Source organism: Garra rufa, chromosome 22 (genome assembly GCF_049309525.1).
Source record: "Garra rufa chromosome 22, GarRuf1.0, whole genome shotgun sequence".
NCBI classification, from domain to species: domain Eukaryota; kingdom Metazoa; phylum Chordata; class Actinopteri; order Cypriniformes; family Cyprinidae; genus Garra; species Garra rufa.
This window is the reverse complement of record NC_133382.1, coordinates 25,979,760-25,996,122: the sequence shown is the minus strand read 5'-3', so window position 1 is coordinate 25,996,122 and position 16,363 is coordinate 25,979,760.

The window sequence follows — 16,363 nt, the reverse complement described above, 5'->3', positions numbered from 1 at the left end:
TCTCACATATTTGGACTGTTTGTCAGACAACTTTGCACTAAAGAAAGCAATGTTATTGTCAGAGGACTCAAATTTTAACCAGAAGCAACAGTTTGAAGTTAAGAAACAGTTTAATGATGAAGCCTTTCACTTCATAAGACATTAACTGATGGACTGGAGTCATGTGGATCTCTTGTGGATTATTGTGATGTTTTTATTAGCTGTTTCTCTGCGGATGATCTATTGGTGAGCAAGTGATGTAATGCTACATTTCTCCAAATCTGTTCTGATGAAGAAACAAACTCATCTACTGGGTACCCTGAGGGTGAGTAAATTTTCAGCAAACTTTTTTGCTCACCCATTTTTGGGTAAGCTGTTTTCTCAAATAAACTTACTTACTACTTAACTAAACTTGACAGTCTACTGCATGGACCTCTAGGACTTGTGTAAGTGTGTATTGTCATGTCAAAGGAAAGGACGCTCAAGGCAGAGTGAAACAGAACAGGGAAGAAGACAGTATGTACTGCAAGGCACTGTTTCTGGTCTTCATGCTGTGTAGCCAGCAAAGATCAAATCAAACAGTTGTGTACTTCCCGTCTCTCTTCACACAACTGGGCACTCGCCTGTAGGGCTAGAAACGCTTCATCAGTGCAAAGACAGTCAACGCCAGCTGGACTATACATACTTTTTATGGAATTCCACAGTGTAAAATCTGAGTTTTTGTCTACTGTTTTCATCTGTGTTCTCTGTTTTATCTTATTTTATGCTTGCATTCATGCATCTTTGTTTTTGTGTTTATAAAAGCTCTGAGAAAATTCTGAATAGTTTCTATTCTTTGTAGAGTTCAAAAGGCTTTTGACCTCACACCTGGTTAAATATGCAGCACGATGGGGTTGCAGAAACATTTGCTTTGAGTCTTTGACTCTTGGAGAGAATCAATCCTGCTTTTTGATTAGGTGTTAGCAGTTGACCTTTGAAATGCATCAGTTCAATTGATCCATCATATAGCTGGTGGTAGGAAACATAAGCTATTCATCTATATTAATGACCATGTTAAGCTCATTACCACCTGTATTAGGGAGACCAGACTGATTTATTCTAATAAAAGACACAACTGCAAAAAAGAAAAAAAAATCTATGTTTTAAATGATAACCCTGCCAGGAACTTTTCTTGTCTTGCTTGACAGATGTAACGTCAATCATAATGGGGCACTTATCATGAGAAAAAGACGATGGTTTAACAAGGTCTCCACAGATATCATTAAAACGTGCAAAATTATTCATTTTAAGGTTTCTCCCGGGTTTTCTGTGCTGCGCGGTGAACGCTGAACCTAATGATGTGTCCAAGGAGAAACCAAGGTCAGAATTCATCATCTATATATTTTTGGATATTCAGCTGAGCTCTTTTGCTGCAGATATCTGCTGGACTGCTGTGATTTTTTCCCCGCTGGTTCGTACAGTCAAGTCATTTCCATGTATCCTCAGGTGCCTTTTGTTTAGCGCTGTTTTGGTGCTTGAGTGTTCTCATCATCTCAAGGAGTCATTTCAGGCCTTGCCTTTTGATGTGACTGCCCTGTAATCCTGTTTTGTAATCGATGTAATGATTGAGCCCTAGGGGTGCAGGGGGAGGTGCCAGATGAGAAATGCAGGTCTCAAGGATTGAACAGAGACTCAAGGATTTCTCTAGATGGACACATGTCCAAGGAATGAGTTTAGATACCCGGAATCTATGTTTTCAGTCTTGTGTGTATATACGTATATGTGTGTCTATAAGTATTTTATATGTAATATATTTAAAAATTAATACACATTTATGCATATTTATACACCATATGGGTCATGAATAAAATATTTATTTTATGTTCACACATAAGGAATTTTTTAAAGCAATTCAAACTTAATACCACCTAAATGGAAAAAAAAATATATATATATATATATATATATATATATATATATATATATATATATATATATATATATTTCTGCACTCTTGTAAATGTTAATTATTTTACCAAAATATGAGGGATCATACAAAATGCATGTTATTTTTTATTTATTACTGACCTGAATACGATATTTTACATCAAAAAACATACATTTTATCAAATTGACCCCATTCAAAAGTTTACATACACTTGATTCTTAACACTGTGTTGTTACCTGAATGATTTTTTGTTTGTTTGTTTTTTTTCCCTGCATTTTTGTGTATTTGAGCCGGGGGTGAAAACTTTTGGAATTTGAAGATTAGGGTAAATTTAACTTATTTTGTCTTCTGGGGAACATGTAAGTATCTTCTGTAGCTTCTGAAGGGCAGTACTAATTAAAAAAAATATATGATATTTAAGTAAAAAAGAAAAAAAGAAAAACGTACACAAGTACATTCTGTTCAAAAGTTTACACTCCTGGCTCTTAATGCATTTTTTTCCTTCTGGAGCATCAGTTAATGTTTAAAGCTTCTGTAATAGTTGCATATGAGTCCCTCAGTTGTCCTTAGTGTAAAAAGATGGATCTCAAAATCATAGTTATTGTTGGAAAGCGTTAAAAAAATGCTGAAAAACCCAGGAACTTGTGGGAATGAAGTGTATGTAAACTTTTAAACAGGGTAATTTTTAAAAAATCTAACTATTATTTTCTCTTGTGGACTACATGTAAATGTCTTTTATGTGAAATGTCTTATTCAGGTCAGTAGAAAATAAAAAAATTATTTGCATTTTGTATAATCCCTCTTATTTTGGTAAAAAAATTAGCTGTGTGTGTATACTACTTTTCTTAATTATTTAATTTGCATATAATTGAATAAATCATATAATTAATTTGACTGACACCTCTAATTTGTATAAGTAACGCTATACAAGGTACAAGTTTAACATAATAGCTCATTGAGACAGTTTCTCCAATGTCTGTTTCATAAAGATATTCCATATGAATATGATGATTGCAAAGCAAAGTAAATTGTAGACTGTGAACACTTTTTATAGTACCGCCCCTAACAGAATACACTGCAGCTAATATTTAACATTTGGCTGTTTCTGTGCTCGAAATTAGCTATTATTATTATTATAACAAGTAAGTGTAGTCAAACTAGGTGATAAAGTCATCAAGTTTTCTAGACTTTCAATTACCAAGTCCTGGTAGGATTGTGACATTACTGCGCCCAAATGTGCTTTAGGCATAATACTGCTATTTTGGCAGCTTAATTATAGATGTAGCATAAAGTGCAAGACTGAAGTGTGTTTTGCATACTTCCTGCTTCTGAGAGGAAGCAGTATGACTTAATTATGGCGTTTCGTGTGTAACCCTGTGTGTGTGTGTGTCGTTGTTGTTGGAGTGTATTAATATACCCCTAGTTAAAAATCCAAAAGGAGCCTTGCAATAATAAAAAAGCCCTTATCAAAACAGACATGGCTACAGGCAATTATTTAATAAATTGGCTGGAAGTGATTTCAAAAAGCCCATTTAATTTCCATTCAGTTAATATGCAGAGCAGTGTCATCACAAATTTGCAAAAACTGATGCTTTGCGAAGGATGTCAACATCTGCTGTCATGACAACAAAATCTCGAATGCTCATTAATTATGGCATTTGTTCATTTTAATACAACTATTTTTCCTGTCCTCTACTTGAATGGACAAGAAGTGCTAATATTTCTTACTGTTCACAGTGTTTTAGACTCTACCAGTTTGTTTGTTGCTCAGCGACACGCAAAGGTAGATCCTGCTTTGGCATTTACAGAACACATGGTGTTAAACTAACAAAGTTAAAAGCATCACCCTGATCAAATAACGCACAGATGTCTTTAAACAAACGACCTTCATGCTGTTTATAATTAGATAAGCAAACTGCGCACTTCAGCCTTCTGTCAAGATTGCAAGGTTTCATACTGCGGTAATAACTCTTAAAAGTGCACTCAGAATTCGATTGATGAATGCAAGGGTTAGAAACATTTTTCCAGTCTCACATAATGCATCTGAATGCTCTAATGAATGGTGAAATTATTTACACATTGTATGTCTGTTAACACTGATTTTTAAATTATGACTCTATAATGAATATGTAATTTTGTGTCTGGGCTGTGGAAGAAACGGTTGTTAAATAACTGGACCAGAGGACTGTTGCACCAGCACTGCATAAATTACAACTTTTACAAATTATTTGCGGCTTAAAAAAATATATTGCCTCTTATCTTAGATAAAGTTCTTTAATATAAAATATTTAAATATGCTAATTATTTTATTTTACAATTGTTTTACATTGTATTTTAATGGAATTGTACATTTTAATGTATTATTCAACTCGGGCTCATAGGAAAAAAACATGCCTGTGGTGACATTTCTGCAAAATTATATTACATTGGTTCTTAAAGGGGACCTATTGTGCCTCTTTTTACAAGATGTAATATAAGTCTAAGTAGTCCCCAGAATGTGTCTGTGATTTTTTTTTGTTCAAAATACCCCACATATCATTTATTATATCATTTTGAAAATACCTGTTTTGAGTAGATGCCGAAACACGCTGTTTTCGTGCATTTCTCTTTAAATGCAAATGATCTGCTGCTCCCCGCCCCTTTTTGTAGAATAGGAGCTGTGTCTTTACAGCTCACACTACAGATACTCTGCCAAAAAACATCTGTTTGTTTTTGATTTTCATCTCTACTGTGCTGAAATCATGTGTTTTAAAGCTGTATTCATTTAAACTTGTGATATAGAGTTTTCTGAGAGCACACGCACAGAAAGCGGCTGTCACACGTCATGTGAGAACTATACTAAGTTACCATTAGCTTGCTTTGACAAGTCTATGAGGTTTTATCATGTTTTGTGATTCACGGGACTCATATCCGATCATTCTGCATTGCACAAGCAATGCTGTACCAGGGGCGCTACTGAGCAAGTTTACCACATTAGAAAAACTATACATGAAACTAGTTATGGGATATAAATCTTAACATGTATTAGTTTACAAATAATGAACTATGGTAAAAGTGTTTTAAGTAGGGCTGTCAAATGACTAATCACGATTAATCACATCCAAAATAAAAGTTTATGTTTACATACTAAATGTGTGTTTACTGTGTATATTTATTATGTATATATAAATACACACACATACATGTATATTAAAGAAAAATGTTTTAGATTTATATAGAAAATATTTATAATCCTAAATTAAATAGAAGTATAACTATTCATACTATTCATAAATATTTTTTTAAATCTATACATGTATGTGTGTGTATTTATATATACATGATAAATATACACAATAATGCCACATTTAGTATATAAACATAAACTTTTCTTTCGGTTGTGATTAATCGTGATTAATCATTTGACAGCCCTAGTTTTAAGGTAATAATAACATAGAATTGTACAAGGAACCTTGTAAAAATTAATCTTAATCTGCCCCTATAATCATAATTTGTGTGAGAAGGAATAAAAGTTGTTGCCGTTTTACTGCCACTAGTGTTAATTTCAGCTGGAAACTGCAGTGAATTGTACATTCGCCCATTTTACCAATGAAACTATGTTGAATTTATTACCATTGACAGTTATGTGAGGTAGAAAAAAATTGAAATGCCACCTGCAACAAGAACACAAATCAAATGCTTGGCTTTTCAACACTACTTATTAGATAAATCAAAGTAAGTGTTATATTATGGGGCTAAGCCTTACTTTACAGAGAGATTATGACCTGCTAACTAAATTCTGCCTTGAAAAGAGTTACACTATTTTGCCAAAAGTATTGGGACACCCCCTTCTAATTAATAGGTTTGACTACTTTAGCAATTTCCATGAGTACAAATCTTAATATTTAAGCATATAATGATATTCGAGGGAATTGTGTGCTTCCAATTTTATAGCAACAGTTTGGACAGAACCTTTTTTTATTCTAACATGACAATGCCTCTTTGTACAAGGCAAGGTTCAAATCAAAATTATTAATTCAGTCAGTTTTAAAGAACTTGACTGATCTGCATAAAGCCAAGTCCTAAACACCTCTGGTTTGACTTTAAATGCGGACCTTGAGCCAAAAACTCATCACCAAACACCAGTGACTTGTACGCATGGGTACAGTCCTTTTAGACAAATCCAAAACTGTTGCAACAGAGATGGAAATACAATTTTTAAATACTTTAATTATGTTTCCATATTTGTTGTCACAGTTTTGGAAGTGCCTTTTTCTCTTCTAAAGAAGGGGAAGTCCCAATACGTGTCCATGTAGTGCATGTGCAAGTCAATGGTGTTTGGTGATGAGTTTTTGGCTCAAGGTCTGCATTTAAAGTCACACCAGAGGTGTTCAACTGAAATTAGAACTTGGCTTTCTGCAGACCAGTCAAGTTCGTTAACACTGACTGAATCAATCATTTCTATTTTAACCATACCTTATACACAGAGGCATTGACATGTTAGAATAGAAAAGGGTCCTTTCCAAACTGTTGCTATAAAATTAAAAGCACACAATTCCTTAGAATATCATTAAATGCTTAAATATTAAGATTTGTACTCATGGAAATGACTACGGCAGTCAAACCTTTTCATTAGAAGGGGCTGTCTCAATCCTTTTGGCAATATAGTGTAGCTTGCTTTGACAAATCTATGAGCTTTTAGCATATCTTGCGTTTCACAAGACTCATAAGCAATGCCATACCAGGGGCGTTACTGAGCAAGTTTACCACATTAGAAAAACTATACATATGGAACTAGTTATGGGATATACATCTCAACATGTATTAGTTTACAAATCATGAACTATGGTAAAAGTGTTTAAGGTAATAATAATATAGAATTGTACAAGGAACCTTGTAAAAATAAATCTTAATCTGCCCCTATAATCATAATTTGTGTGAGAAGGAATAAAAGTTGTTGGTGTTTTACTGCCACTAGTGTTAATTTCAGCTGGAAACTGCAGTGAATTGTACATTCGCCCGTTTTACCAATGAAACTATGTTGAATTTATTACCATTGACAGTTATGTGAGGCAGAAAAAAATTGAAATGCCACCTGCAACAAGAACACAAATAAAATGCTTGGCTTTTCAACACTACTTATTAGATCGGTCAAAGTAAGTGTTATATTATGGGGCTAAGCCTTACTTTACAGAGAGATTATGACCTGCTAACTAAATTCTGCCTTGAAAGGAGTTACACTATTTTGCCAAAAGTATTGGGACACCCCCTTCTAATTAATAGGTTTGACTACTTTAGCAATTTCCATGAGTACAAATCTTAATATTTAAGCATATAATGATATTCTAGGGAATTGTGTGCTTCCAATTTTATAGCAACAGTTTGGACAGAACCTTTTTTTATTCTAACATGACAATGCCTCTATGTACAAGGCAAGGTTCAAATCAAAATTATTAATTCAGTCAGTTTTAAAGAACTTGACTGATCTGCATAAAGCCAAGTCCTAAACACCTCTGGTTTGACTTTAAATGCGGACCTTGAGCCAAAAACTCATCACCAAACACCAGTGACTTGTACGCATGGGTACAGTCCTTTTAGACAAATCCAAAACTGTTGCAACAGAGATGGAAATACAATTTTTAAATACTTTAATTATGTTTCCATATTTGTTGCCACAGTTTTGGAAGTGCCTTTTTCTCTTCTAAAGAAGGGGATGTCCCAATACATGTCCATGTAGTGCATGTGCAAGTCAATGGTGTTTGGTGATGAGTTTTTGGCTCAAGGTCTGCATTTAAAGTCACACCAGAGGTGTTCAACTGAAATTAGAACTTGGCTTTCAGCAGACCAGTCAAGTTCGTTAACACTGACTGAATCAATCATTTCTATTTTAACCATGCCTTATACACAGAGGCATTGGCATGTTAGAATAGAAAAGGGTCCTTTCTAAACTGCTGCTATAAAATTAGAAGCACACAATTGCTTAGAATATCATTATATGCTTAAATATTAAGATTTGTACTCATGGAAATGACTACGGCAGTCAAACCTGTTCATTAGAAGGGGCTGTCTCAATCCTTTTGGCAATATAGTGTAGCTTGCTTTGACAAATCTATGAGCTTTTAGCATATCTTGCGTTTCACAAGACTCATAAGCAATGCCATACCAGGGGCGTTACTGAGCAAGTTTACCACATTAGAAAAACTATACATATGGAACTAGTTATGGGATATACATCTCAACATGTATTAGTTTACAAATCATGAACTATTGTAAAAGTGTTTTAAGGTAATAATAACAGAATTGTACAAGGAAATGTGTAAAAATGAATCTTAATCTGCCCCTATAATCATAATTTGTGTGAGAAGAATTAAAAGTTGTTGCCGTTTTACTGCCACTAGTGATAATTACAGATGGAAACTGCAGTGAATTGTATATTGGACTATTTTACCAATGAACCTATGTTGAATTTATTACCACTGACAGTTATGTGAGGCAGAAAAAAAACTGAAACATAACCTGCAACAAGAACACAAATCAAACGCTTGGCTTTTCAGCACTACTTATTAGATCAATCAAAGTAAGTGTTATATTATGGGGCTAAGCATTACTTTACAGAGAGATTATGACCTGCTAGCTAAATTCTGCCTTGAAAAGAGATAGCTACAAACAATTCTTTTCAAGGAAAACCTCACAGGCGGCTGGTTCAACCCTCTCCAGGTCCGTAACCACCTTAGCCGTCCTCCTGAAATTCAGAATAGTGATTGATCAATATGCATTTCTCAATAACCAGGTTGCAAAGCTGTATATTTGATTCCTTCTGATCTTGAATTTTTAGTTATATCCTTTGACAACGCTGCTTGAACTCTTCTGTCTCCCCTTGCTCCTTTTCTTCTCTTTCATCTATCCATTTTTCTGTTGATTTTTATCCTTCACATTATTAGCATGCAGCTCTTCTCTGAGCTGGTGTTTGCAGGTATGCGCCACACTCTGCATAGTTCAACTTCATTGATCTGGGCAAAATGTTCAAGTTGAATGTGACCACAAGTTCTTTTCATACTATTTGATTCATTTTGCTTTCATCTGCCCAAGTTTAAACATATCTGGAACAACTCCATGTAACATTTTGCTAGACTATGCTGGAAACATAAATTGCTCGTGCAGTATTTGTTTGTTCACAGGTTGCCACTGATTTCTGCTGCGCTTTTCCGGTTTCTGATTGCTTGTCTTTGTTCTCTCCCTATATATGCTTAGGTCTATATTGGTGTTTTTTAAAGGGTTGTTCATTGATTGTCTGCAAATGTGATTGCCTGACAGACTCCCGCTGCCTGCGCAATTACTGCAAACCAAAATGAGACACCATAGAGTACATGCAATCTCTTGTTACTGCTAAAAATAGCAAGCCTCTAAAAGCATGATTATATTCAGTGTTCCCAAGGTCCGAGTGTTATGTTTATTTTAAGAGACATTTAAAATAAGACCACAATAATCAGCTGATTGGCCCAATGCAGTTTCTGTTGGAACAATATCATAACAGACTGTTCCTGTTATGTTATAGCTGTAACACCACAAACTGAAGGTGCTATATGAATATTCACACCTAGTTTGTTTTTATGTCTCATGTGTTATGTATCGGCTAAATGCCAGACAAGCAGCACGTCTATAGTAAACCGATAACATCAGCCGTGACGTGTTTGCCTTTATCTCCATGTTGCCACAATTATGCCATCATTGTCATTATTTTCCGTAGGCCGTTTGTGAGTGATGTCAAATGTGGGTTTTAATCACATCCTGTCTCAGCTGTACAAAACATTCACCCTTGACTTTTTCTCACACAAAAACTAAGCGCTACTCAGTGTTCTACCACTACTGTCATCAGGATTCCAGAAAAAAATAAAAAATAAAAAATTGCAACAATAGTCTCCGTAATCCAGTCTGGAAAACATCCCGGTTTGTGTCCACATGTGGTTTGTCAGAAGTTCATTAGAAAGTTAGAGTGCACATCAACGTTTGCATACAACAACAAACAGAGCGGGAGTTAGAGGGTGTGATTTGTGAGTGAATGATTCCTGCGAACAAGTTATTTTTATGTTTATGTTATGTCTTGTTAGTGAAAAGTACAGAGCCATTACTGATGACTTTTTTTCAGTTGCTGCAATGTATGTTATCAAATTTATTTAAGTAGTACAACTAGAAACAAGTACAACCCTAGTTTATTTAACTTTATTTTTTTAGTAATTTTTTTAACAATCAAAAAACTTAAAAATTTAAAAAGCATTTAAGTATTCAAATCTTAGATGTTTACTAATAATATTGAAATATTTTTTGTATTTTTTGCCAATGTTGGTCTTTTTGAAGTTCAAAAAAATAAGGAACGTCGTTTTTAACAAACACATTTTTTGTCATTGTTATTCAGTTTTATTTTCTATTTATTTACAGTGCCCTCCACAAATACTGGCACCCTGGTAAATATGAGCAAAGGCAGCTGTGGAAATAAATCTGTGTCATTTATCCTTTTGATCTTGCATTCAAAAACTTCACAAAATTCGAACCTTTCACAGTAAAACAATGGAAAGTAGGGTGAAAATCTCATTATGAAATAAATGTTTTTCTCTAGTTCACGTTGGCCACAATTATTGGCGCCCAATTATTGCAAAGTCCTTTTCCCAAGATAACAGCTCTGAGTCTCTCCTACAATGCCTAATGAGTTTGGTAAACATCTGACAAGAGACCAGAGACAATTATTTCAGAATAACTCCAGATCCTTCAGACTCCCAGTTCCATGTTGGTGCTTCTTCTTCTCTCCTCTCCTCCTCACCATGCATTAGGATGATATAGACCCACGCCATCTTCCAGGCAGATTTGTAACATTTTCTGTTGAACTTCTTAATTATTGCTCTGATGGTGAAAATGGGGATTTTCAATTCTTTAGCTCTTTCTTACAGCCACTTTATATTTTGTGAAGCTCAGAAATCTTGTTTCGCAGATCAGAACAATGAACTTTGGTTTTATTCACTGTGATGGATGATTAAGGGAATTTGGCCTTTGTGTTCCTCAAATGTATAATTTCACAGGACAATTTCATGCTCCTAGTCACTCTGGTGTGCTAATTTTTTTAAAATAGGAATAAAAATATACTTAAGAGATTTTTTACTCATAAGAATTCCTAAAGGTGCCAATAATTGTGACCAACGTGAACTAGAGAAAAACATTTACTTCATAATGAGATTTTACCCCCACTTTCCATTGTTTTACTTCAATGAAAGGTTAGAATTTTATGAATTTTTTGAATGAAAGATTATAAGGATAAATAATACCACAAATTTCCACAGATGCCTTTGCTCATATTTATCAAGGGTGCAAATATTTTTGGAGGGTGCTGTAGTTTTTATATGTGTACCACTGGTCAGAACTGTGCTAGGTAACCATGTACTGATTAGCATCTTTGAGCTAGGTTTAAAAGTATCTAAAAGTGTCACTACTGAAACATTTGGTGGCATTTCGGTAGTGACATCTTTGTTTTTTGGGTGCTATCCCATAAAATTGCAACTACCTAAACAGTCATTGTTTAGGTAGTGACCAAAGGGAACACATAATACTTTATTGAGGGGAAATTTTAGTACAGTTATGCAATTTTTTTTTGTATTTTAGTAGGCTATGTTTTAGTGTTGTAGTATGTGGGTTAAAATTCTGTAATGTTACATTACTGTCAATATCGAAAATGTGCTGTCACTACCGAAACATGGGATGTTTTGTCAAAAATAAAGTATACTGAATTATCAACTAAGATGTCAAGATAGTTTTTGGTTTAATGTATATTCAAATTAATGAATCCTTAACTTTGAAATCAGTATGATCAACCTTTGGCTTTTACAACGAAGAATTGGATTAAAAATAATACAGCTCTCATAACTTACACTTTAAATATTGTTAACAATGTAATTGTTATTGATTTACCTCTGATTTTTTTTAAATATATATATATATATTTACAATGTAGATGTAAGCAAAATCTTAATACTGTGGGTCAATATAACCCTTCTAATTAAATTATTATTACTGTTTCAGTAGTGAGAAATTTGGAGAGAGGACAAATATTCCAAAACCTTTTAAAAATACAATATTAGAATTAACTGCACAATTACTAGAAATGTGTACCTTGGATATTATACAATTTGCATGCATTCACATTTTTTCAAGACGTTTCCAACTCTTTGCACCACTTCTGTAGAGTGGCAGATATAATCCAGATTTGGGCTATTTGGCACCACGCTTTGTCGAAATTAGACACATTTTTGAACTAATATATCTACCCTTTTCTTCACCGTGGAAGTAAGCCTATGGGTGAGACTTTCGGTTCATTATCTGCTATAAGGAAATAACGAAAGGAACAACAACATGCAGTGAACTGTAAAATTGTTTGTACTACAAACAAGTGTGTTCATAATTAGATAAAATAATATATTTAAATAACATGGCAAGACACCAATTTGCAATATCAAGCAGCTAAACAAGTGTTTTGTACAGCTAAAAAGTGGAGTGGTGCGTCAAAATACTATAGAACCCATTATATTCAGTAATGCCTGCTCCACTGGATGTGACAACTCCCCATCAGTAAACTGACGCAAGGTTCAAATGTTTTGCAACAGTCACTTTGTTGTGTCCAGTGTAGACAACCTCAAGTTGTTGCTGATGCAATGGTGTGAGGCTGTGAGAGACAGATGAACAGTGCATTCAGTGCACTCAATTAAAACACTTTTGAAAGTTGTGGGTTGTAATAATTACGTGATTTAAGACCTTTAAACAGTTTGTGCCATTTTAAAGACTGTATCTCCAGTTGTCACAGCCTCATTTTCATTCATGTTAAATTAAATATGCTGTCTATAAGGTGTATTTTAACATTTGTTTAATTGACTGCTTCTAGGAATAAATGGTTCATGGAATTCTTGTGCATATTTTGCTTTGTTATCAGTTATGTCTGAATATTATGAAATATTCAACACTTACAGCTGGATGGAGCGCGATTCTGACCTATAAGCCAACCAATCCTCTGGTTTCTTCAGGGTTGTGTGCAAAATCGAAGGCTCCGCAATCATAAATAAACACTCTTTGTCACAAAATAAACTATGCAGTGGATTTTTATGCCTTAGGAGCTGATTAGCATTAAAGGGACAGTTTACCCCAAAATCAAAATTTAGTCATTTATTCACCCTCATGTTTCCACTGACTTCCAAAGGATGAGTGGGAAAAAATGGAAGTAAGTGGCTACCAACAGCTGTCCGTCGTCTTTTACTCTCAACAGAAGAAAGACACTCTTACAGGTTTGGAATAACTTGAAGGGGGCAAGTAAATGATGACAGAATCATTTTTTATGTGAATTTAAAAGGGATAATTCTGTCAATAATTACTTACTCTCATGTTGTTCCAAACCTTTTGAAGATCTTTGATATAAATCTGCATTGTGGTACGCACGTTGAAGACTGACACAGAAAAGAAATTTCATTTTCTTTGTGCACAAAAAGTATTCTCATAGCTTCAGAAAAATAATGTTGAACTACTGATGTCAAATTTTAATGATGTCCATACTACCTTTCAGGGCCTTGAAGCTGTCAGATATGTTGCTGTAATGCAGGGTCAGAAAGCTCTTGGATTTCATCAAATGATGAAGGACTTGAGGATGAGTAATTAATGACAGAATTTTAATTTTTTGGTGAACTATCCCTTTAACTGTGATTAAAAATTACCTGACATGAAAACCTGAGAAACTCAAGGTAACAAAATACATTCCTCTTCGTATAGCCTATAACATTATTGGATTTGTTGAGAAATGTGCAGTGAAATTTCTTGAGTGGTATGGCTGATTTATTTATATAAATAATGTAACTTGGATTGGAAGGATTTAGTGGGCTGCTCTGTGAAATTTATTTGTGTTTCTGCCGTTTATGACTGAAAGTGTGTGAAAATTGCTCTGGTGGGTGATTCATTTCATGGTCTCTTCCAGTCCACATCAAATATTCATTTCACCTTTTCACATTTGGGAGAACCTTTGATCTTTGTAATTCTTGCAGACAGAAAGCTTGAGAAAATTGTGCTGTTCACAAAGTGTTGTTCACAAATGAGGCAATTATACTTCTCAAAGGACTTCTCAGTTTACTTCAGATAATAATGCAAGATGAGAATACAAATGCCATGAAACGGCATTTCAAATATTAGAAAATCACAACCAATTCCACAGTCCTAAAGAGGCAAAACAGAACATCGTATAGAATAAATGCAGGTCTTGGCACATATTACCTGCTATGTCCTGCAAATGTCCGTCCATCCACCCACACATGCTCATATTTCTCCATGAATGATTGTCTAAAGGTTCATTTTTCTACATCCGTTTGCTGATTTGCATCTTATCCTCATTTGCAGCTTTGAATTATATAAATAATTCTAGACCAAAGCTTGTCTGACATGGTAATTAACAATGTCTCATCCTTTAAACTTCCATTCATTCAGTGTCACGTTGCAGCCAAGAGTACTTTTCCTGCAAATAAACTTACAAGATTTTGTACTTTATAAGACTGGAACAGTCATTTGTTATTATGACCAAAGGGAATATCCTTGTAAATGTCTGTGAGTCATCTTTGGAAAAGAAACTCCTACTAAATGACAGCTTACTATGACTGTAATAATAATTGCCAACTCTTGCAAAACTTCAACTCTAATGCAATTTCAGTGACATGATATTGCAAATTGAACAAACATGTCAAAATACTTGCATATAAAAAGTGTTACCTGATGTTTCAGGTATTGGGAAGGCATTTGATTCATACTGTTTGTGTAAATACATATTTTTTAAAAGAAATAGTTCACCCAAAAATAACAATTCTGTCATTATTTAATCCTTATGTCATTTCAAACCTGTAAGACCTATCTTCAGAACACAAATTAAGATATTTTTGATGAAATTTGAGAGCTTTCTGACCCTGCATAGACAGCCATGCAACTACCACATTTAAGGCCCAGAAAGGTAGTTAGGACTTAAAATAGTCCATGTGACATCAGTGGTTCAGCTGTAATTTTATGAAACTACGAAAACAAAAATAACGTCTATATTCAATCATTTCCTTTCTTCCGTGTCAGTCTTCAACATGCGTTCACAAGAGCACCACAACATTTTTCATAACAATTTATTTTAAGGACCATTTCTATAGCTATATTTAAATGTTTCTGTTATTATTGTTGTTTTTTGTGCTCAAATTTAAAAGGGTTTTCCCTTTTTCAGTCGTGACTTGCTTGAATAACCAGACTGGCTGGCATTTATATCGGGTCACCAGCTTTAAACACTGTTCGTGTAATCTCTCCCTTTGAAAGGGGGATTGACAGCGTGAACTTTAAACAGAATGGTTGACATGAGACACTGCTGTGTGCTGCGCACCCCCACAGCAAGAAGCCTTGCTTCAAACTTTAAATTACGGCCAAAATGGGCAGCCATTTCAAGCTCATGTATGACAGTTGTGCACCACTTGATTTTTAAGAGTCTTTTACTGGCTCAGAACGCTGTGAGATTGCAGCACAGATGCTCGACACTCAACTCTGCAATGCACCTTTTGTGCTTTGGCACTGTTGTTGAGAGAGAGACAATCCTCCGCTGACAGACCTTATTTATGGGGCCTTTTGATCATAGAGGAGTTGGTTTTGTGACAGTCATTAGTTTGTAGTGCTGACTACAGGGACCAAGCTGTGTCTGCCATGTTACGCTCCCCCTTTATCAAAAAGAATGAGTGGTTGGAGGGAGTAAGGGACTCGCTTAGAAGCTACAGGCGCTCTGTGATGTGGTCGAATAATGATGCCCCCAAAGAGAGTTGGACAAAATAGGCAGAAGGAAAAACAAATGTGGTGTTTCATTAAACCACTGCAGTAGATGATTTGAATGTTGCATAAATATTAAACACTTAGAGATGTATATTATTCCCAGTTGCTACTTTAGGAACAGCATGAGGTAAATTAAGGTTAAGATATTTTAATTAGTCTCTAAATTGAGTTGACATTGACCCCAGTTTAGGTATCAAGTCTATTTTACTTACCAAGTCTATTAATATGTGCTGTCTAATGTCTCTAAATTGGATTTTTGTGTCTCTTGACGTTATCCATTAAACCGAATTTCAAGGCTTTCAGACAAATTCCCTCAAGGTTAATATTTTTCGATATTAAACCTTCAAAATAGTGAATAAAACAGTAATGTCGCATGTCCTCACCTTAAATTAAAAGAGGTGTCACTTGATAATGATATTTCCCTCGTCTTGCTGGTTATAAAACAGCGTAATGCTGGTAAAATAATAATTTTTTTCCCCCACAAGGACTCTTTTGAAAGCAAGAACAATCTGTTGCAGTGCCTGAAAATGGTTTGAAATCACATTTCAGCTGGTTGCTGTGTTGAAAAGCTACAACAGGTTTCAATAAAAAGTTTTCTGCAGTTGGCCCAGAATTTTG